The sequence below is a fragment of the Dendrobates tinctorius genome, unplaced genomic scaffold (genome assembly GCF_039654945.1).
Source record: "Dendrobates tinctorius isolate UK_male_01 unplaced genomic scaffold, ASM3965494v1 ptg000011l, whole genome shotgun sequence".
Taxonomy (NCBI): domain Eukaryota; kingdom Metazoa; phylum Chordata; class Amphibia; order Anura; family Dendrobatidae; genus Dendrobates; species Dendrobates tinctorius.
In genome coordinates this window covers 91226023-91252458 of record NW_027361679.1, presented here as the reverse complement: position 1 = coordinate 91252458, position 26436 = coordinate 91226023, and the positions used below count along the sequence as shown (strand labels likewise).

Here is a 26436-nt window from a genome sequence, read left to right as displayed (position 1 = left end):
ATTAAATAACAGAAAGATTCCTGTTTTCTTTGTAACTTTGTTTTCGCCTTCTTATATGTAAAAGTAAAACTGGTCAGCAGGAAAATGCCTATGTTGTAGAAAAGAAAGATCTATTTTATATTAAAACTCCTTACATGCACTTTTTAGTCTTACATGCCAGCAGTTCATTTTAAATTACTAACAAAGGTCCCTGTTGGTAAAATGTCACATAGAAATTCATGCAAGATAACAAAAGGGGTAGCTTTTGTTGGTTTCTAAATCTCAAGCTTTGATCTTTTTCACTTTCTCCAGATTCAATGCAGTAGCCACTGACCCTCAGGAACTTAAGCTGAGAAAAACGGATTGGAATATTAGTTTCGTTGTACGCTAATGGGCCACTGGTTTGGGAAGGAAATTAGTCAAAACAAAATAAATAATTTTATCCATGTGAAAAAACTATCAGAGAAGATTTGTTTTAGTCCAAATAAATGCTGGGAAATTTCCTGGAGTCTCCTACTAGATATCCTGATTTTAGCAGTCAGCTATACTTTTCTTTAGATGTTTTTCCATTCCTCATTTTTTCCTTTTGCAGTTTTTCTAAGAATATCTAGGACTGTACAATAGTGGTGAAAAGTTTTCAGACTGATACCAAATTTGGCTTTCACAGTTTACTGCCTTAGATTTTATACTGGTAATTTGTGTTAACTCTAGATTATTCTGAAAAGAGATCAGATGAATTGCCCAAAATTGCAAACTCAGTTCTTACCATGAAAATTAAATTAATCGCAAAAAACTCATTTCCACTAAATTTCAGTTTCCCAAAAATGACCTGCTTGTATGATTTCCGTGGTCTCATCAGCACAGCAGAAGGTGTTTATGAGGACAAGGCAGCTGATAACACTCTGTTCTTATCTTTAAACCTATTTTTTACTTTTAAGCAAACAATTGTCCATGTTTTGCATTAATGACATAAAATTGATACCAAAAAGCCATGCAAACATTTCATCAAACTATGGATGGACTGGAGAATGCTTGCACCAAAGTTGCATTTTTTAAAGTTATAGTTGACAAATCAGCCAAAAATATCTAGAAACTCCAAATCCCGACATTAGAGATCATCAAGAAATATCTTGCAATCACATACAAATAAGAATTTTAGAAAGGTTCAAATTCAAGAAAGAATATGGTCTACTGAATACAGGTAACAGAACACCAAACACTAGACACTAGACCAAAAATATGCAATAATGAATTGTGCCCTATCTGTTATCCATTGGGTCAGTGAGCCTTCAGCGGCTGAATTGCATAGTTTAAATGTAACTTCTAATTTGCTCTAAACGTTATTAACATTTTTCATCTTTTCAAGATGAACCGAGTTAAAGTATTAATGTCTCAAAATACGACTGTGGTGGGACTCGAACCCACAACCTTTGAATCACATCAGCTCCCTAGAAGTCCATTGCGCCACAGAGCCACAAGCCTTTTTGTTGAAGTAGGTGTTTTGTCAAATCTAGACAATATTTTCCTGATGATTAAATAACAGAAAGATTCCTGTTTTCTTTGTAACTTTGTTTTCGCCTTCTTATATGTAAAAGTAAAACTGGTCAGCAGGAAAATTCTTATGTTGTAGAAAAGAAAGATCTATTTTATATTAAAACTCCTTACATGCACTTTTTAGTCTTACATGCCAGCAGTTCATTTTAAATTACTAACAAAGGTCCCTGTTGGTAAAGTGTCACATAGAAATTCATGCAAGATAACAAAAGGGGTAGCTTTTGTTGGTTTCTAAATCTCAAGCTTTGATCTTTTTCACTTTCTCCAGATTCAATGCAGTAGCCACTGACCCTCAGGAACTTAAGCTGAGAAAAACGGATTGGAACATTAGTTTAGTTGTACGCTAATGGGCCACTGGTTTGGGAAGGAAATTAGTCAAAACAAAATAAATAATTTTATCCATGTGAAAAAACTATCAGAGAAGATTTGTTTTAGTCCAAATAAATGCTGGGAAATTTCCTGGAGTCTCCTACTAGATATCCTGATTTTAGCAGTCAGCTATACTTTTCTTTAGATGTTTTTCCATTCCTCATTTTTTCCTTTTGCAGTTTTTCTAAGAATATCTAGGACTGTACAATAGTGGTGAAAAGTTTTCAGACTGATACCAAATTTGGCTTTCACAGTTTACTGCCTTAGATTTTATACTGGTAATTTGTGTTAACTCTAGATTATTCTGAAAAGAGATCAGATGAATTGCCCAAAATTGCAAACTCAGTTCTTACCATGAAAATTAAATTAATCGCAAAAAACTCATTTCCACTAAATTTCAGTTTCCCAAAAATGACCTGCTTGTATGATTTCCGTGGTCTCATCAGCACAGCAGAAGGTGTTTATGAGGACAAGGCAGCTGATAACACTCTGTTCTTATCTTTAAACCTATTTTTTACTTTTAAGCAAACAATTGTCCATGTTTTGCATTAATGACATAAAATTGATACCAAAAAGCCATGCAAACATTTCATCAAACTATGGATGGACTGGAGAATGCTTGCACCAAAGTTGCATTTTTTAAAGTTATAGTTGACATATCAGCCAAAAATATCTAGAAACTCCAAATCCCGACATTAGAGATCATCAAGAAATATCTTGCAATCACATACAAATAAGAATTTTAGAAAGGTTCAAATTCAAGAAAGAATATGGTCTACTGAATACAGGTAACAGAACACCAAACACTAGACCAAAAATATGCAATAATGAATTGTGCCCTATCTGTTATCCATTGGGTCAGTGAGCCTTCAGTGGCTGAATTGCATAGTTCAATTTTAAATGTAACATCTAATTTGCTCTAAACGTTATTAACATTTTTCATCTTTTCAAGATCAACCGAGTTAAAGTATTAATCAAAATACGACTGTGGTGGGACTCGAACCCACAACCTTTGAATCACATCAGCTCCCTAGAAGTCCATTGCGCCACAGAGCCACAAGCCTTTTTGTTGAAGTAGGTGTTTTGTCAAATCTAGACAATATTTTCCTGATGATTAAATAACAGAAAGATTCCTGTTTTCTTTGTAACTTTGTTTTCGCCTTCTTATATGTAAAAGTAAAACTGGTCAGCAGGAAAATGCCTATGTTGTAGAAAAGAAAGATCTATTTTATATTAAAACTCCTTACATGCACTTTTTAGTCTTACATGCCAGCAGTTCATTTTAAATTACTAACAAAGGTCCCTGTTGGTAAAGTGTCACATAGAAATTCATGCAAGATAACAAAAGGGGTAGCTTTTGTTGGTTTCTAAATCTCAAGCTTTGATCTTTTTCACTTTCTCCAGATTCAATGCAGTAGCCACTGACCCTCAGGAACTTAAGCTGAGAAAAACGGATTGGAACATTAGTTTAGTTGTACGCTAATGGGCCACTGGTTTGGGAAGGAAATTAGTCAAAACAAAATAAATAATTTTATCCATGTGAAAAAACTATCAGAGAAGATTTGTTTTAATCCAAATAAATGCTGGGAAATTTCCTGGAGTCTCCTACTAGATATCCTGATTTTAGCAGTCAGCTATACTTTTCTTTAGATGTTTTTCCATTCCTCATTTTTTCCTTTTGCAGTTTTTCTAAGAATATCTAGGACTGTACAATAGTGGTGAAAAGTTTTCAGACTGATACCAAATTTGGCTTTCACAGTTTACTGCCTTAGATTTTATACTGGTAATTTGTGTTAACTCTAGATTATTCTGAAAAGAGATCAGATGAATTGCCCAAAATTGCAAACTCAGTTCTTACCATGAAAATTAAATTAATCGCAAAAAACTCATTTCCACTAAATTTCAGTTTCCCAAAAATGACCTGCTTGTATGATTTCCGTGGTCTCATCAGCACAGCAGAAGGTGTTTATGAGGACAAGGCAGCTGATAACACTCTGTTCTTATCTTTAAACCTATTTTTTACTTTTAAGCAAACAATTGTCCATGTTTTGCATTAATGACATAAAATTGATACCAAAAAGCCATGCAAACATTTCATCAAACTATGGATGGACTGGAGAATGCTTGCACCAAAGTTGCATTTTTTAAAGTTATAGTTGACATATCAGCCAAAAATATCTAGAAACTCCAAATCCCGACATTAGAGATCATCAAGAAATATCTTGCAATCACATACAAATAAGAATTTTAGAAAGGTTCAAATTCAAGAAAGAATATGGTCTACTGAATACAGGTAACAGAACACCAAACACTAGACCAAAAATATGCAATAATGAATTGTGCCCTATCTGTTATCCATTGGGTCAGTGAGCCTTCAGTGGCTGAATTGCATAGTTCAATTTTAAATGTAACATCTAATTTGCTCTAAACGTTATTAACATTTTTCATCTTTTCAAGATCAACCGAGTTAAAGTATTAATCAAAATACGACTGTGGTGGGACTCGAACCCACAACCTTTGAATCACATCAGCTCCCTAGAAGTCCATTGCGCCACAGAGCCACAAGCCTTTTTGTTGAAGTAGGTGTTTTGTCAAATCTAGACAATATTTTCCTGATGATTAAATAACAGAAAGATTCCTGTTTTCTTTGTAACTTTGTTTTCGCCTTCTTATATGTAAAAGTAAAACTGGTCAGCAGGAAAATGCCTATGTTGTAGAAAAGAAAGATCTATTTTATATTAAAACTCCTTACATGCACTTTTTAGTCTTACATGCCAGCAGTTCATTTTAAATTACTAACAAAGGTCCCTGTTGGTAAAGTGTCACATAGAAATTCATGCAAGATAACAAAAGGGGTAGCTTTTGTTGGTTTCTAAATCTCAAGCTTTGATCTTTTTCACTTTCTCCAGATTCAATGCAGTAGCCACTGACCCTCAGGAACTTAAGCTGAGAAAAACGGATTGGAACATTAGTTTCGTTGTACGCTAATGGGTCACTGGTTTGGGAAGGAAATTAGTCAAAACAAAATAAATAATTTTATCCATGTGAAAAAACTATCAGAGAAGCTTTGTTTTAGTCCAAATAAATGCTGGGAAATTTCCTGGAGTCTCCTACTAGATATCCTGATTTTAGCAGTCAGCTATACTTTTCTTTAGATGTTTTTCCATTCCTCATTTTTTCCTTTTGCAGTTTTTCTAAGAATATCTAGGACTGTACAATAGTGGTGAAAAGTTTTCAGACTGATACCAAATTTGGCTTTCACAGTTTACTGCCTTAGATTTTATACTGGTAATTTGTGTTAACTCTAGATTATTCTGAAAAGAGATCAGATGAATTGCCCAAAATTGCAAACTCAGTTCTTACCATGAAAATTAAATTAATCGCAAAAAACTCATTTCCACTAAATTTCAGTTTCCCAAAAATGACCTGCTTGTATGATTTCCGTGGTCTCATCAGCACAGCAGAAGGTGTTTATGAGGACAAGGCAGCTGATAACACTCTGTTCTTATCTTTAAACCTATTTTTTACTTTTAAGCAAACAATTGTCCATGTTTTGCATTAATGACATAAAATTGATACCAAAAAGCCATGCAAACATTTCATCAAACTATGGATGGACTGGAGAATGCTTGCACCAAAGTTGCATTTTTTAAAGTTATAGTTGACATATCAGCCAAAAATATCTAGAAACTCCAAATCCCGACATTAGAGATCATCAAGAAATATCTTGCAATCACATACAAATAAGAATTTTAGAAAGGTTCAAATTCAAGAAAGAATATGGTCTACTGAATACAGGTAACAGAACACCAAACACTAGACCAAAAATATGCAATAATGAATTGTGCCCTATCTGTTATCCATTGGGTCAGTGAGCCTTCAGTGGCTGAATTGCATAGTTCAATTTTAAATGTAACATCTAATTTGCTCTAAACGTTATTAACATTTTTCATCTTTTCAAGATCAACCGAGTTAAAGTATTAATCAAAATACGACTGTGGTGGGACTCGAACCCACAACCTTTGAATCACATCAGCTCCCTAGAAGTCCATTGCGCCACAGAGCCACAAGCCTTTTTGTTGAAGTAGGTGTTTTGTCAAATCTAGACAATATTTTCCTGATGATTAAATAACAGAAAGATTCCTGTTTTCTTTGTAACTTTGTTTTCGCCTTCTTATATGTAAAAGTAAAACTGGTCAGCAGGAAAATGCCTATGTTGTAGAAAAGAAAGATCTATTTTATATTAAAACTCCTTACATGCACTTTTTAGTCTTACATGCCAGCAGTTCATTTTAAATTACTAACAAAGGTCCCTGTTGGTAAAGTGTCACATAGAAATTCATGCAAGATAACAAAAGGGGTAGCTTTTGTTGGTTTCTAAATCTCAAGCTTTGATCTTTTTCACTTTCTCCAGATTCAATGCAGTAGCCACTGACCCTCAGGAACTTAAGCTGAGAAAAACGGATTGGAACATTAGTTTCGTTGTACGCTAATGGGTCACTGGTTTGGGAAGGAAATTAGTCAAAACAAAATAAATAATTTTATCCATGTGAAAAAACTATCAGAGAAGCTTTGTTTTAGTCCAAATAAATGCTGGGAAATTTCCTGGAGTCTCCTACTAGATATCCTGATTTTAGCAGTCAGCTATACTTTTCTTTAGATGTTTTTCCATTCCTCATTTTTTCCTTTTGCAGTTTTTCTAAGAATATCTAGGACTGTACAATAGTGGTGAAAAGTTTTCAGACTGATACCAAATTTGGCTTTCACAGTTTACTGCCTTAGATTTTATACTGGTAATTTGTGTTAACTCTAGATTATTCTGAAAAGAGATCAGATCAGATGAATTGCCCAAAATTGCAAACTCAGTTCTTACCATGAAAATTAAATTAATCGCAAAAAACTCATTTCCACTAAATTTCAGTTTCCCAAAAATGACCTGCTTGTATGATTTCCGTGGTCTCATCAGCACAGCAGAAGGTGTTTATGAGGACAAGGCAGCTGATAACACTCTGTTCTTATCTTTAAACCTATTTTTTACTTTTAAGCAAACAATTGTCCATGTTTTGCATTAATGACATAAAGTTGATACCAAAAAGCCATGCAAACATTTCATCAAACTATGGATGGACTGGAGAATGCTTGCACCAAAGTTGCATTTTTTAAAGTTATAGTTGACAAATCAGCCAAAAATATCTAGAAACTCCAAATCCCGACATTAGAGATCATCAAGAAATATCTTGCAATCACATACAAATAAGAATTTTAGAAAGGTTCAAATTCAAGAAAGAATATGGTCTACTGAATACAGGTAACAGAACACCAAACACTAGACCAAAAATATGCAATAATGAATTGTGCCCTATCTGTTATCCATTGGGTCAGTGAGCCTTCAGTGGCTGAATTGCATAGTTCAATTTTAAATGTAACATCTAATTTGCTCTAATCGTTATTAACATTTTTCATCTTTTCAAGATCAACCGAGTTAAAGTATTAATCAAAATACGACTCTGGTGGGACTCGAACCCACAACCTTTGAATCACATCAGCTCCCTAGAAGTCCAATGCGCTATCCATTGCGCCACAGAGCCACAAGCCTTTTTGTTGAAGTAGGTGTTTTGTCAAATCTAGACAATATTTTCCTGATGATTAAATAACAGAAAGATTCCTGTTTTCTTTGTAACTTTGTTTTCGCCTTCTTATATGTAAAAGTAAAACTGGTCAGCAGGAAAATGCCTATGTTGTAGAAAAGAAAGATCTATTTTATATTAAAACTCCTTACATGCACTTTTTAGTCTTACATGCCAGCAGTTCATTTTAAATTACTAACAAAGGTCCCTGTTGGTAAAGTGTCACATAGAAATTCATGCAAGATAACAAAAGGGGTAGCTTTTGTTGGTTTCTAAATCTCAAGCTTTGATCTTTTTCACTTTCTACAGATTCAATGCAGTAGCCACTGACCCTCAGGAACTTAAGCTGAGAAAAACGGATTGGAACATTAGTTTCGTTGTACGCTAATGGGCCACTGGTTTGGGAAGGAAATTAGTCAAAACAAAATAAATAATTTTATCCATGTGAAAAAACTATCAGAGAAGATTTGTTTTAGTCCAAATAAATGCTAGGAAATTTCCTGGAGTCTCCTACTAGATATCCTGATTTTAGCAGTCAGCTATACTTTTCTTTAGATGTTTTTCCATTCCTCATTTTTTCCTTTTGCAGTTTTTCTAAGAATATCTAGGACTGTACAATAGTGGTGAAAAGTTTTCAGACTGATACCAAATTTGGCTTTCACAGTTTACTGCCTTAGATTTTATACTGGTAATTTGTGTTAACTCTAGATTATTCTGAAAAGAGATCAGATGAATTGCCCAAAATTGCAAACTCAGTTCTTACCATGAAAATTAAATTAATCGCAAAAAACTCATTTCCACTAAATTTCAGTTTCCCAAAAATGACCTGCTTGTATGATTTCCGTGGTCTCATCAGCACAGCAGAAGGTGTTTATGAGGACAAGGCAGCTGATAACACTCTGTTCTTATCTTTAAACCTATTTTTTACTTTTAAGCAAACAATTGCCCATGTTTTGCATTAATGACATAAAATTGATACCAAAAAGCCATGCAAACATTTCATCAAACTATGGATGGACTGGAGAATGCTTGCACCAAAGTTGCATTTTTTAAAGTTATAGTTGACATATCAGCCAAAAATATCTAGAAACTCCAAATCCCGACATTAGAGATCATCAAGAAATATCTTGCAATCACATACAAATAAGAATTTTAGAAAGGTTCAAATTCAAGAAAGAATATGGTCTACTGAATACAGGTAACAGAACACCAAACACTAGACCAAAAATATGCAATAATGAATTGTGCCCTATCTGTTATCCATTGGGTCAGTGAGCCTTCAGTGGCTGAATTGCATAGTTCAATTTTAAATGTAACATCTAATTTGCTCTAAACGTTATTAACATTTTTCATCTTTTCAAGATCAACCGAGTTAAAGTATTAATGTCTCAAAATACGACTCTGGTGGGACTCGAACCCACAACCTTTGAATCACATCAGCTCACTAGAAGTCCAATGCACTATCCATTGCGCCACAGAGCCACGATCATTTTTGTTGAAGTAGGTGTTTTGTCAAATCTAGACAATATTTTCCTGATGATTAAATAACAGAAAGATTCCTGTTTTCTTTGTAACTTTGTTTTCGCCTTCTTATATGTAAAAGTAAAACTGGTCAGCAGGAAAATGCCTATTTTGTAGAAAAGAAAGATCTATTTTATATTAAAACTCCTTACATGCACTTTTTAGTCTTACATGCCAGCAGTTCATTTTAAATTACTAACAAAGGTCCCTGTTGGTAAAGTGTCACATAGAAATTCATGCAAGATAACAAAAGGGGTAGCTTTTGTTGGTTTCTAAATCTCAAGCTTTGATCTTTTTCACTTTCTACAGATTCAATGCAGTAGCCACTGACCCTCAGGAACTTAAGCTGAGAAAAACGGATTGGAACATTAGTTTCGTTGTACGCTAATGGGCCACTGGTTTGGGAAGGAAATTAGTCAAAACAAAATAAATAATTTTATCCATGTGAAAAAACTATCAGAGAAGCTTTGTTTTAGTCCAAATAAATGCTAGGAAATTTCCTGGAGTCTCCTACTAGATATCCTGATTTTAGCAGTCAGCTATACTTTTCTTTAGATGTTTTTCCATTCCTCATTTTTTCCTTTTGCAGTTTTTCTAAGAATATCTATGACTGTACAATAGTGGTGAAAAGTTTTCAGACTGATACCAAATTTGGCTTTCACAGTTTACTGCCTTAGATTTTATACTGGTAATTTGTGTTAACTCTAGATTATTCTGAAAAGAGATCAGATGAATTGCCCAAAATTGCAAACTCAGTTCTTACCATGAAAATTAAATTAATCGCAAAAAACTCATTTCCACTAAATTTCAGTTTCCCAAAAATGACCTGCTTGCATGATTTCCGTGGTCTCATCAGCACAGCAGAAGGTGTTTATGAGGACAAGGCAGCTGATAACACTCTGTTCTTATCTTTAAACCTATTTTTTACTTTTAAGCAAACAATTGTCCATGTTTTGCATTAATGACATAAAATTGATACCAAAAAGCCATGCAAACATTTCATCAAACTATGGATGGACTGGAGAATGCTTGCACCAAAGTTGCATTTTTTAAAGTTATAGTTGACATATCAGCCAAAAATATCTAGAAACTCCAAATCCCGACATTAGAGATCATCAAGAAATATCTTGCAATCACATACAAATAAGAATTTTAGAAAGGTTCAAATTCAAGAAAGAATATGGTCTACTGAATACAGGTAACAGAACACCAAACACTAGACCAAAAATATGCAATAATGAATTGTGCCCTATCTGTTATCCATTGGGTCAGTGAGCCTTCAGTGGCTGAATTGCATAGTTCAATTTTAAATGTAACATCTAATTTGCTCTAAACGTTATTAACATTTTTCATCTTTTCAAGATCAACCGAGTTAAAGTATTAATGTCTCAAAATACGACTCTGGTGGGACTCGAACCCACAACCTTTGAATCACATCAGCTCACTAGAAGTCCAATGCACTATCCATTGCGCCACAGAGCCACCATCATTTTTGTTGAAGTAGGTGTTTTGTCAAATCTAGACAATATTTTCCTGATGATTAAATAACAGAAAGATTCCTGTTTTCTTTGTAACTTTGTTTTCGCCTTCTTATATGTAAAAGTAAAACTGGTCAGCAGGAAAATGCCTATGTTGTAGAAAAGAAAGATCTATTTTATATTAAAACTCCTTACATGCACTTTTTAGTCTTACATGCCAGCAGTTCATTTTAAATTACTAACAAAGGTACCTGTTGGTAAAGTGTCACATAGAAATTCATGCAAGATAAGAAAAGGGGTAGCTTTTGTTGGTTTCTAAATCTCAAGCTTTGATCTTTTTCACTTTCTACAGATTCAATGCAGTAGCCACTGACCCTCAGGAACTTAAGCTGAGAAAAACGGATTGGAACATCAGTTTCGTTGTACGCTAATGTGCCACTGGTTTGGGAAGGAAATTAGTCAAAACAAAAGAAATAATTTTATCCATGTGAAAAAAACTATCAGAGAAGATTTGTTTTAGTCCAAGTAAATGCTGGGAAATTTCCTGGAGTCTCCTACTAGATATCCTGATTTTAGCAGTCAGCTATACTTTTCTTTAGATGTTTTTCCATTCCTCATTTTTTCCTTTTGCAGTTTTTCTAAGAATATCTAGGACTGTACAATAGTGGTGAAAAGTTTTCAGACTGATACCAAATTTGGCTTTCACAGTTTACTGCCTTAGATTTTATACTGGTAATTTGTGTTAACTCTAGATTATTCTGAAAAGAGATCAGATGAATTGCCCAAAATTGCAAACTCAGTTCTTACCATGAAAATTAAATTAATCGCAAAAAACTCATTTCCACTAAATTTCAGATTCCCAAAAATGACCTGCTTGTATGATTTCCGTGGTCTCATCAGCACAGCAGAAGGTGTTTATGAGGACAAGGCAGCTGATAACACTCTGTTCTTATCTTTAAACCTATTTTTTACTTTTAAGCAAACAATTGTCCATGTTTTGCATTAATGACATAAAATTGATACCAAAAAGCCATGCAAACATTTCATCAAACTATGGATGGACTGGAGAATGCTTGCACCAAAGTTGCATTTTTTAAAGTTATAGTTGACATATCAGCCAAAAATATCTAGAAACTCCAAATCCCGACATTAGAGATCATCAAGAAATATCTTGCAATCACATACAAATAAGAATTTTAGAAAGGTTCAAATTCAAGAAAGAATATGGTCTACTGAATACAGGTAACAGAACACCAAACACTAGACCAAAAATATGCAATAATGAATTGTGCCCTATCTGTTATCCATTGGGTCAGTGAGCCTTCAGTGGCTGAATTGCATAGTTCAATTTTAAATGTAACATCTAATTTGCTCTAAACGTTATTAACATTTTTCATCTTTTCAAGATGAACCGAGTTAAAGTATTAATGTCTCAAAATACGACTCTGGTGGGACTCGAACCCACAACCTTTGAATCACATCAGCTCCCTAGAAGTCCAATGCCCTATCCATTGCGCCACAGAGCCACGATCATTTTTGTTGAAGTAGCTGTTTTGTCAAATCTAGACAATATTTTCCAGATGATTAAATAACAGAAAGATTCCTGTTTTCTTTGTAACTTTGTTTTCGCCTTCTTATATGTAAAAGTAAAACTGGTCAGCAGGAAAATGCCTATGTTGTAGAAAAGAAAGATCTATTTTATATTAAAACTCCTTACATGCACTTTTTAGTCTTACATGCCAGCAGTTCATTTTAAATTACTAACAAAGGTACCTGTTGGTAAAGTGTCACATAGAAATTCATGCAAGATAAGAAAAGGGGTAGCTTTTGTTGGTTTCTAAATCTCAAGCTTTGATCTTTTTCACTTTCTACAGATTCAATGCAGTAGCCACTGACCCTCAGGAACTTAAGCTGAGAAAAACGGATTGGAACATCAGTTTCGTTGTACGCTAATGTGCCACTGGTTTGGGAAGGAAATTAGTCAAAACAAAAGAAATAATTTTATCCATGTGAAAAAAACTATCAGAGAAGATTTGTTTTAGTCCAAGTAAATGCTGGGAAATTTCCTGGAGTCTCCTACTAGATATTCTGAATTTAGCAGTCAGCTATACTTTTCTTTAGATGTTTTTCCATTCCTCATTTTTTCCTTTTGCAGTTTTTCTAAGAATATCTAGGACTGTACAATAGTGGTGAAAAGTTTTCACACTGATACCAAATTTGGCTTTCACAGTTTACTGCCTTAGATTTTATACTGGTAATTTGTGTTAACTCTAGATTATTCTGAAAAGAGATCAGATGAATTGCCCAAAATTGCAAACTCAGTTCTTACCATGAAAATTAAATTAATCGCAAAAAACTCATTTCCACTTAATTTCAGTTTCCCAAAAATGACCTGCTTGTATGATTTCTGTGGTCTCATCAGCACAGCAGAAGGTGTTTATGAGGACAAGGCAGCTGATAACACTCTGTTCTTATCTTTAAACCTATTTTTTACTTTTAAGCAAACAATTGTCCATGTTTTGCATTAATGACATAAAATTGATACCAAAAAGCCATGCAAACATTTCATCAAACTATGGATGGACTGGAGAATGCTTGCACCAAAGTTGCATTTTTTAAAGTTATAGTTGACAAATCAGCCAAAAATATCTAGAAACTCCAAATCCCGACATTAGAGATCATCAAGAAATATCTTGCAATCACATACAAATAAGAATTTTAGAAAGGTTCAAATTCAAGAAAGAATATGGTCTACTGAATACAGGTAACAGAACACCAAACACTAGACCAAAAATATGCAATAATGAATTGTGCCCTATCTGTTATCCATTGGGTCAGTGAGCCTTCAGTGGCTGAATTGCATAGTTCAATTTTAAATGTAACATCTAATTTGCTCTAATCGTTATTAACATTTTTCATCTTTTCAAGATCAACCGAGTTAAAGTATTAATGTCTCAAAATACGACTCTGGTGGGACTCGAACCCACAACCTTTGAATCACATCAGCTCCCTAGAAGTCCAATGCACTATCCATTGCGCCACAGAGCCACAATCATTTTTGTTGAAGTAGGTGTTTTGTCAAATCTAGACAATATTTTCCTGATGATTAAATAACAGAAAGATTCCTGTTTTCTTTGTAACTTTGTTTTCGCCTTCTTATATGTAAAAGTAAAACTGGTCAGCAGGAAAATGCCTATGTTGTAGAAAAGAAAGATCTATTTTATATTAAAACTCCTTACATGCACTTTTTAGTCTTACATGCCAGCAGTTCATTTTAAATTACTAACAAAGGTACCTGTTGGTAAAGTGTCACATAGAAATTCATGCAAGATAAGAAAAGGGGTAGCTTTTGTTGGTTTCTAAATCTCAAGCTTTGATCTTTTTCACTTTCTACAGATTCAATGCAGTAGCCACTGACCCTCAGGAACTTAAGCTGAGAAAAACGGATTGGAACATCAGTTTCGTTGTACGCTAATGTGCCACTGGTTTGGGAAGGAAATTAGTCAAAACAAAATAAATAATTTTATCCATGTGAAAAAAACTATCAGAGAAGATTTGTTTTAGTCCAAGTAAATGCTGGGAAATTTCCTGGAGTCTCCTACTAGATATTCTGAATTTAGCAGTCAGCTATACTTTTCTTTAGATGTTTTTCCATTCCTCATTTTTTCCTTTTGCAGTTTTTCTAAGAATATCTAGGACTGTACAATAGTGGTGAAAAGTTTTCAGACTGATACCAAATTTGGCTTTCACAGTTTACTGCCTTAGATTTTATACTGGTAATTTGTGTTAACTCTAGATTATTCTGAAAAGAGATCAGATGAATTGCCCAAAATTGCAAACTCAGTTCTTACCATGAAAATTAAATTAATCGCAAAAAACTCATCTCCACTAAATTTCAGATTCCCAAAAATGACCTGCTTGTATGATTTCCGTGGTCTCATCAGCACAGCAGAAGGTGTTTATGAGGACAAGGCAGCTGATAACACTCTGTTCTTATCTTTAAACCTATTTTTTACTTTTAAGCAAACAATTGTCCATGTTTTGCATTAATGACATAAAATTGATACCAAAAAGCCATGCAAACATTTCATCAAACTATGGATGGACTGGAGAATGCTTGCACCAAAGTTGCATTTTTTAAAGTTATAGTTGACATATCAGCCAAAAATATCTAGAAACTCCAAATCCCGACATTAGAGATCATCAAGAAATATCTTGCAATCACATACAAATAAGAATTTTAGAAAGGTTCAAATTCAAGAAAGAATATGGTCTACTGAATACAGGTAACAGAACACCAAACACTAGACCAAAAATATGCAATAATGAATTGTGCCCTATCTGTTATCCATTGGGTCAGTGAGCCTTCAGTGGCTGAATTGCATAGTTCAATTTTAAATGTAACATCTAATTTGCTCTAAACGTTATTAACATTTTTCATCTTTTCAAGATCAACCGAGTTAAAGTATTAATGTCTCAAAATACGACTCTGGTGGGACTCGAACCCACAACCTTTGAATCACATCAGCTCACTAGAAGTCCAATGCACTATCCATTGCGCCACAGAGCCACCATCATTTTTGTTGAAGTAGGTGTTTTGTCAAATCTAGACAATATTTTCCTGATGATTAAATAACAGAAAGATTCCTGTTTTCTTTGTAACTTTGTTTTCGCCTTCTTATATGTAAAAGTAAAACTGGTCAGCAGGAAAATGCCTATGTTGTAGAAAAGAAAGATCTATTTTATATTAAAACTCCTTACATGCACTTTTTAGTCTTACATGCCAGCAGTTCATTTTAAATTACTAACAAAGGTACCTGTTGGTAAAGTGTCACATAGAAATTCATGCAAGATAAGAAAAGGGGTAGCTTTTGTTGGTTTCTAAATCTCAAGCTTTGATCTTTTTCACTTTCTACAGATTCAATGCAGTAGCCACTGACCCTCAGGAACTTAAGCTGAGAAAAACGGATTGGAACATCAGTTTCGTTGTACGCTAATGTGCCACTGGTTTGGGAAGGAAATTAGTCAAAACAAAAGAAATAATTTTATCCATGTGAAAAAAACTATCAGAGAAGATTTGTTTTAGTCCAAGTAAATGCTGGGAAATTTCCTGGAGTCTCCTACTAGATATCCTGATTTTAGCAGTCAGCTATACTTTTCTTTAGATGTTTTTCCATTCCTCATTTTTTCCTTTTGCAGTTTTTCTAAGAATATCTAGGACTGTACAATAGTGGTGAAAAGTTTTCAGACTGATACCAAATTTGGCTTTCACAGTTTACTGCCTTAGATTTTATACTGGTAATTTGTGTTAACTCTAGATTATTCTGAAAAGAGATCAGATGAATTGCCCAAAATTGCAAACTCAGTTCTTACCATGAAAATTAAATTAATCGCAAAAAACTCATTTCCACTAAATTTCAGATTCCCAAAAATGACCTGCTTGTATGATTTCCGTGGTCTCATCAGCACAGCAGAAGGTGTTTATGAGGACAAGGCAGCTGATAACACTCTGTTCTTATCTTTAAACCTATTTTTTACTTTTAAGCAAACAATTGTCCATGTTTTGCATTAATGACATAAAATTGATACCAAAAAGCCATGCAAACATTTCATCAAACTATGGATGGACTGGAGAATGCTTGCACCAAAGTTGCATTTTTTAAAGTTATAGTTGACATATCAGCCAAAAATATCTAGAAACTCCAAATCCCGACATTAGAGATCATCAAGAAATATCTTGCAATCACATACAAATAAGAATTTTAGAAAGGTTCAAATTCAAGAAAGAATATGGTCTACTGAATACAGGTAACAGAACACCAAACACTAGACCAAAAATATGCAATAATGAATTGTGCCCTATCTGTTATCCATTGGGTCAGTGAGCCTTCAGTGGCTGAATTGCATAGTTCAATTTTAAATGTAACATCTAATTTGCTCTAAACGTTATTAACATTTTTCATCTTTTCAAGATGAACCGAGTTAAAGTATTAATGTCTCAAAATACGACTCTGGTGGGACTCGAACCCACAACCTTTGAATCACATCAGCTCCCTAGAAGTCCAATGCCCTATCCATTGCGCCACAGAGCCACGATCATTTTTGTTGAAGTAGCTGTTTTGTCAAATCTAGACAATATTTTCCAGATGATTAAATAACAGAAAGATTCCTGTTTTCTTTGTAACTTTGTTTTCGCCTTCTTATATGTAAAAGTAAAACTGGTCAGCAGGAAAATGCCTATGTTGTAGAAAAGAAAGATCTATTTTATATTAAAACTCCTTACATGCACTTTTTAGTCTTACATGCCAGCAGTTCATTTTAAATTACTAACAAAGGTACCTGTTGGTAAAGTGTCACATAGAAATTCATGCAAGATAAGAAAAGGGGTAGCTTTTGTTGGTTTCTAAATCTCAAGCTTTGATCTTTTTCACTTTCTACAGATTCAATGCAGTAGCCACTGACCCTCAGGAACTTAAGCTGAGAAAAACGGATTGGAACATCAGTTTCGTTGTACGCTAATGTGCCACTGGTTTGGGAAGGAAATTAGTCAAAACAAAAGAAATAATTTTATCCATGTGAAAAAAACTATCAGAGAAGATTTGTTTTAGTCCAAGTAAATGCTGGGAAATTTCCTGGAGTCTCCTACTAGATATTCTGAATTTAGCAGTCAGCTATACTTTTCTTTAGATGTTTTTCCATTCCTCATTTTTTCCTTTTGCAGTTTTTCTAAGAATATCTAGGACTGTACAATAGTGGTGAAAAGTTTTCACACTGATACCAAATTTGGCTTTCACAGTTTACTGCCTTAGATTTTATACTGGTAATTTGTGTTAACTCTAGATTATTCTGAAAAGAGATCAGATGAATTGCCCAAAATTGCAAACTCAGTTCTTACCATGAAAATTAAATTAATCGCAAAAAACTCATTTCCACTTAATTTCAGTTTCCCAAAAATGACCTGCTTGTATGATTTCTGTGGTCTCATCAGCACAGCAGAAGGTGTTTATGAGGACAAGGCAGCTGATAACACTCTGTTCTTATCTTTAAACCTATTTTTTACTTTTAAGCAAACAATTGTCCATGTTTTGCATTAATGACATAAAATTGATACCAAAAAGCCATGCAAACATTTCATCAAACTATGGATGGACTGGAGAATGCTTGCACCAAAGTTGCATTTTTTAAAGTTATAGTTGACAAATCAGCCAAAAATATCTAGAAACTCCAAATCCCGACATTAGAGATCATCAAGAAATATCTTGCAATCACATACAAATAAGAATTTTAGAAAGGTTCAAATTCAAGAAAGAATATGGTCTACTGAATACAGGTAACAGAACACCAAACACTAGACCAAAAATATGCAATAATGAATTGTGCCCTATCTGTTATCCATTGGGTCAGTGAGCCTTCAGTGGCTGAATTGCATAGTTCAATTTTAAATGTAACATCTAATTTGCTCTAAACGTTATTAACATTTTTCATCTTTTCAAGATCAACCGAGTTAAAGTATTAATGTCTCAAAATACGACTCTGGTGGGACTCGAACCCACAACCTTTGAATCACATCAGCTCCCTAGAAGTCCAATGCACTATCCATTGCGCCACAGAGCCACAATCATTTTTGTTGAAGTAGGTGTTTTGTCAAATCTAGACAATATTTTCCTGATGATTAAATAACAGAAAGATTCCTGTTTTCTTTGTAACTTTGTTTTCGCCTTCTTATATGTAAAAGTAAAACTGTTCAGCAGGAAAATGCCTATGTTGTAGAAAAGAAAGATCTATTTTATATTAAAACTCCTTACATGCACTTTTTAGTCTTACATGCCAGCAGTTCATTTAAATTACTAACAAAGGTCCCTGTTGGTAAAGTGTCACATAGAAATTCATGCAAGATAACAAAAGGGGTAGCTTTTGTTGGTTTCTAAATCTCAAGCTTTGATCTTTTTCACTTTCTACAGATTCAATGCAGTAGCCACTGACCCTCAGGAACTTAAGCTGAGAAAAACGGATTGGAACATTAGTTTCGTTGTACGCTAATGGGCCACTGGTTTGGGAAGGAAATTAGTCAAAACAAAATAAATAATTTTATCCATGTGAAAAAACTATCAGAGAAGCTTTGTTTTAGTCCAAATAAATGCTGGGAAATTTCCTGGAGTCTCCTACTAGATATCCTGATTTTAGCAGTCAGCTATACTTTTCTTTAGATGTTTTTCCATTCCTCATTTTTTCCTTTTGCAGTTTTTCTAAGAATATCTAGGACTGTACAATAGTGGTGAAAAGTTTTCAGACTGATACCAAATTTGGCTTTCACAGTTTACTGCCTTAGATTTTATACTGGTAATTTGTGTTAACTCTAGATTATTCTGAAAAGAGATCAGATGAATTGCCCAAAATTGCAAACTCAGTTCTTACCATGAAAATTAAATTAATCGCAAAAAACTCATTTCCACTAAATTTCAGTTTCCCAAAAATGACCTGCTTGTATGATTTCCGTGGTCTCATCAGCACAGCAGAAGGTGTTTATGAGGACAAGGCAGCTGATAACACTCTGTTCTTATCTTTAAACCTATTTTTTACTTTTAAGCAAACAATTGTCCATGTTTTGCATTAATGACATAAAATTGATACCAAAAAGCCATGCAAACATTTCATCAAACTATGGATGGACTGGAGAATGCTTGCACCAAAGTTGCATTTTTTAAAGTTATAGTTGACATATCAGCCAAAAATATCTAGAAACTCCAAATCCCGACATTAGAGATCATCAAGAAATATCTTGCAATCACATACAAATAAGAATTTTAGAAAGGTTCAAATTCAAGAAAGAATATGGTCTACTGAATACAGGTAACAGAACACCAAACATTAGACCAAAAATATGCAATAATGAATTGTGCCCTATCTGTTATCCATTGGGTCAGTGAGCCTTCAGTGGCTGAATTGCATAGTTCAATTTTAAATGTAACATCTAATTTGCTCTAAACGTTATTAACATTTTTCATCTTTTCAAGATCAACCGAGTTAAAGTATTAATGTCTCAAAATACGACTCTGGTGGGACTCGAACCCACAACCTTTGAATCACATCAGCTCCCTAGAAGTCCAATGCACTATCCATTGCGCCACAGAGCCACAATCATTTTTGTTGAAGTAGGTGTTTTGTCAAATCTAGACAATATTTTCCTGATGATTAAATAACAGAAAGATTCCTGTTTTCTTTGTAACTTTGTTTTCGCCTTCTTATATGTAAAAGTAAAACTGGTCAGCAGGAAAATGCCTATGTTGTAGAAAAGAAAGATCTATTTTATATTAAAACTCCTTACATGCACTTTTTAGTCTTACATGCCAGCAGTTCATTTTAAATTACTAACAAAGGTACCTGTTGGTAAAGTGTCACATAGAAATTCATGCAAGATAAGAAAAGGGGTAGCTTTTGTTGGTTTCTAAATCTCAAGCTTTGATCTTTTTCACTTTCTACAGATTCAATGCAGTAGCCACTGACCCTCAGGAACTTAAGCTGAGAAAAACGGATTGGAACATCAGTTTCGTTGTACGCTAATGTGCCACTGGTTTGGGAAGGAAATTAGTCAAAACAAAATAAATAATTTTATCCATGTGAAAAAAACTATCAGAGAAGATTTGTTTTAGTCCAAGTAAATGCTGGGAAATTTCCTGGAGTCTCCTACTAGATATTCTGAATTTAGCAGTCAGCTATACTTTTCTTTAGATGTTTTTCCATTCCTCATTTTTTCCTTTTGCAGTTTTTCTAAGAATATCTAGGACTGTACAATAGTGGTGAAAAGTTTTCAGACTGATACCAAATTTGGCTTTCACAGTTTACTGCCTTAGATTTTATACTGGTAATTTGTGTTAACTCTAGATTATTCTGAAAAGAGATCAGATGAATTGCCCAAAATTGCAAACTCAGTTCTTACCATGAAAATTAAATTAATCGCAAAAAACTCATTTCCACTTAATTTCAGTTTCCCAAAAATGACCTGCTTGTATGATTTCCGTGGTCTCATCAGCACAGCAGAAGGTGTTTATGAGGACAAGGCAGCTGATAACACTCTGTTCTTATCTTTAAACCTATTTTTTACTTTTAAGCAAACAATTGTCCATGTTTTGCATTAATGACATAAAATTGATACCAAAAAGCCATGCAAACATTTCATCAAACTATGGATGGACTGGAGAATGCTTGCACCAAAGTTGCATTTTTTAAAGTTATAGTTGACAAATCAGCCAAAAATATCTAGAAACTCCAAATCCCGACATTAGAGATCATCAAGAAATATCTTGCAATCACATACAAATAAGAATTTTAGAAAGGTTCAAATTCAAGAAAGTATATGGTCTACTGAATACAGGTAACAGAACACCAAACACTAGACACTAGACCAAAAATATGCAATAATGAATTGTGCCCTATCTGTTATCCATTGAGTCAGTGAGCCTTCAGTGGCTGAATTGCATAGTTCAATTTTAAATGTAACATCTAATTTGCTCTAAACGTTATTAACATTTTTCATCTTTTCAAGATGAACCGAGTTAAAGTATTAATGTCTCAAAATACGACTCTGGTGGGACTCGAACCCACAACCTTTGAATCACATCAGCTCCCGAGAAGTCCAATGCGCTATCCATTGCGCCACAGAGCCACAAGCCTTTTTGTTGAAGTAGGTGTTTTGTCAAATCTAGACAATATTTTCCTGATGATTAAATAACAGAAAGATTCCTGTTTTCTTTGTAACTTTGTTTTCGCCTTCTTATATGTAAAAGTAAAACTGTTCAGCAGGAAAATGCCTATGTTGTAGAAAAGAAAGATCTATTTTATATTAAAACTCCTTACATGCACTTTTTAGTCTTACATGCCAGCAGTTCATTTAAATTACTAACAAAGGTCCCTGTTGGTAAAGTGTCACATAGAAATTCATGCAAGATAACAAAAGGGGTAGCTTTTGTTGGTTTCTAAATCTCAAGCTTTGATCTTTTTCACTTTCTACAGATTCAATGCAGTAGCCACTGACCCTCAGGAACTTAAGCTGAGAAAAACGGATTGGAACATTAGTTTCGTTGTACGCTAATGGGCCACTGGTTTGGGAAGGAAATTAGTCAAAACAAAATAAATAATTTTATCCATGTGAAAAAACTATCAGAGAAGCTTTGTTTTAGTCCAAATAAATGCTGGGAAATTTCCTGGAGTCTCCTACTAGATATCCTGATTTTAGCAGTCAGCTATACTTTTCTTTAGATGTTTTTCCATTCCTCATTTTTTCCTTTTGCAGTTTTTCTAAGAATATCTAGGACTGTACAATAGTGGTGAAAAGTTTTCAGACTGATACCAAATTTGGCTTTCACAGTTTACTGCCTTAGATTTTATACTGGTAATTTGTGTTAACTCTAGATTATTCTGAAAAGAGATCAGATGAATTGCCCAAAATTGCAAACTCAGTTCTTACCATGAAAATTAAATTAATCGCAAAAAACTCATTTCCACTAAATTTCAGTTTCCCAAAAATGACCTGCTTGTATGATTTCCGTGGTCTCATCAGCACAGCAGAAGGTGTTTTTGAGGACAAGGCAGCTGATAACACTCTGTTCTTATCTTTAAACCTATTTTTTACTTTTAAGCAAACAATTGTCCATGTTTTGCATTAATGACATAAAATTGATACCAAAAAGCCATGCAAACATTTCATCAAACTATGGATGGACTGGAGAATGCTTGCACCAAAGTTGCATTTTTTAAAGTTATAGTTGACATATCAGCCAAAAATATCTAGAAACTCCAAATCCCGACATTAGAGATCATCAAGAAATATCTTGCAATCACATACAAATAAGAATTTTAGAAAGGTTCAAATTCAAGAAAGAATATGGTCTACTGAATACAGGTAACAGAACACCAAACATTAGACCAAAAATATGCAATAATGAATTGTGCCCTATCTGTTATCCATGGGTCAGTGAGCCTTCAGTGGCTGAATTGCATAGTTCAATTATAAATGTAACATCTAATTTGCTCTAAACGTTATTAACATTTTTCATCTTTTCAAGATAAACCGAGTTAAAGTATTAATGTCTCAAAATACGACTCTGGTGGGACTCGAACCCACAACCTTTGAATCACATCAGCTCATTAGAAGTCCAATGCACTATCCATTGCGCCACAGAGCCACGACCATTTTTGTTGAAGTAGGTGTTTTGTCAAATCTAGACAATATTTTCCTGATGATTAAATAACAGAAAGATTCCTGTTTTCTTTGTAACTTTGTTTTCGCCTTCTTATATGTAAAAGTAAAACTGGTCAGCAGGAAAATGCCTATGTTGTAGAAAAGAAAGATCTATTTTATATTAAAACTCCTTACATGCACTTTTTAGTCTTACATGCCAGCAGTTCATTTTAAATTACTAACAAAGGTACCTGTTGGTAAAGTGTCACATAGAAATTCATGCAAGATAAGAAAAGGGGTAGCTTTTGTTGGTTTCTAAATCTCAAGCTTTGATCTTTTTCACTTTCTACAGATTCAATGCAGTAGCCACTGACCCTCAGGAACTTAAGCTGAGAAAAACGGATTGGAACATCAGTTTCGTTGTACGCTAATGTGCCACTGGTTTGGGAAGGAAATTAGTCAAAACAAAAGAAATAATTTTATCCATGTGAAAAAAACTATCAGAGAAGATTTGTTTTAGTCCAAGTAAATGCTGGGAAATTTCCTGGAGTCTCCTACTAGATATTCTGAATTTAGCAGTCAGCTATACTTTTCTTTAGATGTTTTTCCATTCCTCATTTTTTCCTTTTGCAGTTTTTCTAAGAATATCTAGGACTGTACAATAGTGGTGAAAAGTTTTCAGACTGATACCAAATTTGGCTTTCACAGTTTACTGCCTTAGATTTTATACTGGTAATTTGTGTTAACTCTAGATTATTCTGAAAAGAGATCAGATGAATTGCCCAAAATTGCAAACTCAGTTCTTACCATGAAAATTAAATTAATCGCAAAAAACTCATTTCCACTTAATTTCAGTTTCCCAAAAATGACCTGCTTGTATGATTTCCGTGGTCTCATCAGCACAGCAGAAGGTGTTTATGAGGACAAGGCAGCTGATAACACTCTGTTCTTATCTTTAAACCTATTTTTTACTTTTAAGCAAACAATTGTCCATGTTTTGCATTAATGACATAAAATTGATACCAAAAAGCCATGCAAACATTTCATCAAACTATGGATGGACTGGAGAATGCTTGCACCAAAGTTGCATTTTTTAAAGTTATAGTTGACAAATCAGCCAAAAATATCTAGAAACTCCAAATCCCGACATTAGAGATCATCAAGAAATATCTTGCAATCACATACAAATAAGAATATTAGAAAGGTTCAAATTCAAGAAAGAATATGGTCTACTGAATACAGGTAACAGAACACCAAACACTAGACACTAGACCAAAAATATGCAATAATGAATTGTGCCCTATCTGTTATCCATTGGGTCAGTGAGCCTTCAGTGGCTGAATTGCATAGTTCAATTTTAAATGTAACATCTAATTTGCTCTAAACGTTATTAACATTTTTAAACCGAGTTAAAGTATTAATGTCTCAAAATACGACTCTGGTGGGACTCGAACCCACAACCTTTGAATCACATCAGCTCCCTAGAAGTCCAATGCGCTATCCATTGCGCCACAGAGCCACAAGGCTTTTTGTTGAAGTAGGTGTTTTGTCAAATCTAGACAATATTTTCCTGATGATTAAATAACAGAAAGATTCCTGTTTTCTTTGTAACTTTGTTTTCGCCTTCTTATATGTAAAAGTAAAACTGGTCAGCAGGAAAATGCCTATGTTGTAGAAAAGAAAGATCTATTTTATATTAAAACTCCTTACATGCACTTTTTAGTCTTACATGCCAGCAGTTCATTTAAATTACTAACAAAGGTCCCTGTTGGTAAAGTGTCACATAGAAATTCATGCAAGATAACAAAAGGGGTAGCTTTTGTTGGTTTCTAAATCTCAAGCTTTGATCTTTTTCACTTTCTACAGATTCAATGCAGTAGCCACTGACCCTCAGGAACTTAAGCTGAGAAAAACGGATTGGAACATTAGTTTCGTTGTACGCTAATGGGCCACTGGTTTGGGAAGGAAATTAGTCAAAACAAAATAAATAATTTTATCCATGTGAAAAAACTATCAGAGAAGCTTTGTTTTAGTCCAAATAAATGCTGGGAAATTTCCTGGAGTCTCCTACTAGATATCCTGATTTTAGCAGTCAGCTATACTTTTCTTTAGATGTTTTTCCATTCCTCATTTTTTCCTTTTGCAGTTTTTCTAAGAATATCTAGGACTGTACAATAGTGGTGAAAAGTTTTCAGACTGATACCAAATTTGGCTTTCACAGTTTACTGCCTTAGATTTTATACTGGTAATTTGTGTTAACTCTAGATTATTCTGAAAAGAGATCAGATGAATTGCCCAAAATTGCAAACTCAGTTCTTACCATGAAAATTAAATTAATCGCAAAAAACTCATTTCCACTTAATTTCAGTTTCCCAAAAATGACCTGCTTGTATGATTTCCGTGGTCTCATCAGCACAGCAGAAGGTGTTTATGAGGACAAGGCAGCTGATAACACTCTGTTCTTATCTTTAAACCTATTTTTTACTTTTAAGCAAACAATTGTCCATGTTTTGCATTAATGACATAAAATTGATACCAAAAAGCCATGCAAACATTTCATCAAACTATGGATGGACTGGAGAATGCTTGCACCAAAGTTGCATTTTTTAAAGTTATAGTTGACATATCAGCCAAAAATATCTAGAAACTCCAAATCCCGACATTAGAGATCATCAAGAAATATCTTGCAATCACATACAAATAAGAATTTTAGAAAGGTTCAAATTCAAGAAAGAATATGGTCTACTGAATACAGGTAACAGAACACCAAACACTAGACCAAAAATATGCAATAATGAATTGTGCCCTATCTGTTATCCATTGGGTCAGTGAGCCTTCAGTGGCTGAATTGCATAGTTCAATTTTAAATGTAACATCTAATTTGCTCTAAACGTTATTAACATTTTTCATCTTTTCAAGATCAACCGAGTTAAAGTATTAATGTCTCAAAATACGACTCTGGTGGGACTCGAACCCACAACCTTTGAATCACATCAGCTCACTAGAAGTCCAATGCACTATCCATTGCGCCACAGAGCCACGACCATTTTTGTTGAAGTAGGTGTTTTGTCAAATCTAGACAATATTTTCCTGATGATTAAATAACAGAAAGATTCCTGTTTTCTTTGTAACTTTGTTTTCGCCTTCTTATATGTAAAAGTAAAACTGGTCAGCAGGAAAATGCCTATGTTGTAGAAAAGAAAGATCTATTTTATATTAAAACTCCTTACATGCACTTTTTAGTCTTACATGCCAGCAGTTCATTTAAATTACTAACAAAGGTCCCTGTTGGTAAAGTGTCACATAGAAATTCATGCAAGATAACAAAAGGGGTAGCTTTTGTTGGTTTCTAAATCTCAAGCTTTGATCTTTTTCACTTTCTACAGATTCAATGCAGTAGCCACTGACCCTCAGGAACTTAAGCTGAGAAAAACGGATTGGAACATTAGTTTCGTTGTACGCTAATGGGCCACTGGTTTGGGAAGGAAATTAGTCAAAACAAAATAAATAATTTTATCCATGTGAAAAAACTATCAGAGAAGCTTTGTTTTAGTCCAAATAAATGCTGGGAAATTTCCTGGAGTCTCCTACTAGATATCCTGATTTTAGCAGTCAGCTATACTTTTCTTTAGATGTTTTTCCATTCCTCATTTTTTCCTTTTGCAGTTTTTCTAAGAATATCTAGGACTGTACAATAGTGGTGAAAAGTTTTCAGACTGATACCAAATTT

At 34.0% G+C, this 26436-nt stretch overlaps 13 non-coding genes across 13 annotated transcripts; all 13 read right to left on the bottom strand.

Moving 5' to 3' along the window:
* Nucleotides 1-7404: 7404 nt before the first annotated feature.
* On the bottom strand, nt 7405-7490 carry TRNAR-UCU (transfer RNA arginine (anticodon UCU)). Its single transcript is given in 2 exon segments — nt 7405-7440; nt 7454-7490. It is a non-coding gene; the product is annotated as a tRNA-Arg (tRNA).
* Nucleotides 7491-8925: 1435 nt separating this feature from the next.
* Nucleotides 8926-9011, bottom strand: TRNAR-UCU (transfer RNA arginine (anticodon UCU)). Its single transcript is given in 2 exon segments — nt 8926-8961; nt 8975-9011. It is a non-coding gene; the product is annotated as a tRNA-Arg (tRNA).
* A 1435-nt stretch (nt 9012-10446) lies between these two features.
* TRNAR-UCU (transfer RNA arginine (anticodon UCU)) lies at nt 10447-10532 on the bottom strand. The gene is given in 2 exon segments: nt 10447-10482; nt 10496-10532. It is a non-coding gene; the product is annotated as a tRNA-Arg (tRNA).
* A 1436-nt stretch (nt 10533-11968) lies between these two features.
* TRNAR-UCU (transfer RNA arginine (anticodon UCU)) lies at nt 11969-12054 on the bottom strand. The gene is given in 2 exon segments: nt 11969-12004; nt 12018-12054. It is a non-coding gene; the product is annotated as a tRNA-Arg (tRNA).
* Nucleotides 12055-13490: 1436 nt separating this feature from the next.
* On the bottom strand, nt 13491-13576 carry TRNAR-UCU (transfer RNA arginine (anticodon UCU)). Its single transcript is given in 2 exon segments — nt 13491-13526; nt 13540-13576. It is a non-coding gene; the product is annotated as a tRNA-Arg (tRNA).
* Nucleotides 13577-15012: 1436 nt separating this feature from the next.
* On the bottom strand, nt 15013-15098 carry TRNAR-UCU (transfer RNA arginine (anticodon UCU)). The gene is given in 2 exon segments: nt 15013-15048; nt 15062-15098. It is a non-coding gene; the product is annotated as a tRNA-Arg (tRNA).
* Nucleotides 15099-16534: 1436 nt separating this feature from the next.
* TRNAR-UCU (transfer RNA arginine (anticodon UCU)) lies at nt 16535-16620 on the bottom strand. The gene is given in 2 exon segments: nt 16535-16570; nt 16584-16620. It is a non-coding gene; the product is annotated as a tRNA-Arg (tRNA).
* Nucleotides 16621-18056: 1436 nt separating this feature from the next.
* TRNAR-UCU (transfer RNA arginine (anticodon UCU)) lies at nt 18057-18142 on the bottom strand. The gene is given in 2 exon segments: nt 18057-18092; nt 18106-18142. It is a non-coding gene; the product is annotated as a tRNA-Arg (tRNA).
* A 1434-nt stretch (nt 18143-19576) lies between these two features.
* Nucleotides 19577-19662, bottom strand: TRNAR-UCU (transfer RNA arginine (anticodon UCU)). The gene is given in 2 exon segments: nt 19577-19612; nt 19626-19662. It is a non-coding gene; the product is annotated as a tRNA-Arg (tRNA).
* A 1443-nt stretch (nt 19663-21105) lies between these two features.
* Nucleotides 21106-21191, bottom strand: TRNAR-UCU (transfer RNA arginine (anticodon UCU)). Its single transcript is given in 2 exon segments — nt 21106-21141; nt 21155-21191. It is a non-coding gene; the product is annotated as a tRNA-Arg (tRNA).
* Nucleotides 21192-22624: 1433 nt separating this feature from the next.
* TRNAR-UCU (transfer RNA arginine (anticodon UCU)) lies at nt 22625-22710 on the bottom strand. Its single transcript is given in 2 exon segments — nt 22625-22660; nt 22674-22710. It is a non-coding gene; the product is annotated as a tRNA-Arg (tRNA).
* A 1429-nt stretch (nt 22711-24139) lies between these two features.
* TRNAR-UCU (transfer RNA arginine (anticodon UCU)) lies at nt 24140-24225 on the bottom strand. Its single transcript is given in 2 exon segments — nt 24140-24175; nt 24189-24225. It is a non-coding gene; the product is annotated as a tRNA-Arg (tRNA).
* A 1434-nt stretch (nt 24226-25659) lies between these two features.
* TRNAR-UCU (transfer RNA arginine (anticodon UCU)) lies at nt 25660-25745 on the bottom strand. The gene is given in 2 exon segments: nt 25660-25695; nt 25709-25745. It is a non-coding gene; the product is annotated as a tRNA-Arg (tRNA).
* Between the last annotated feature and the right edge of the window lie 691 nt (nt 25746-26436).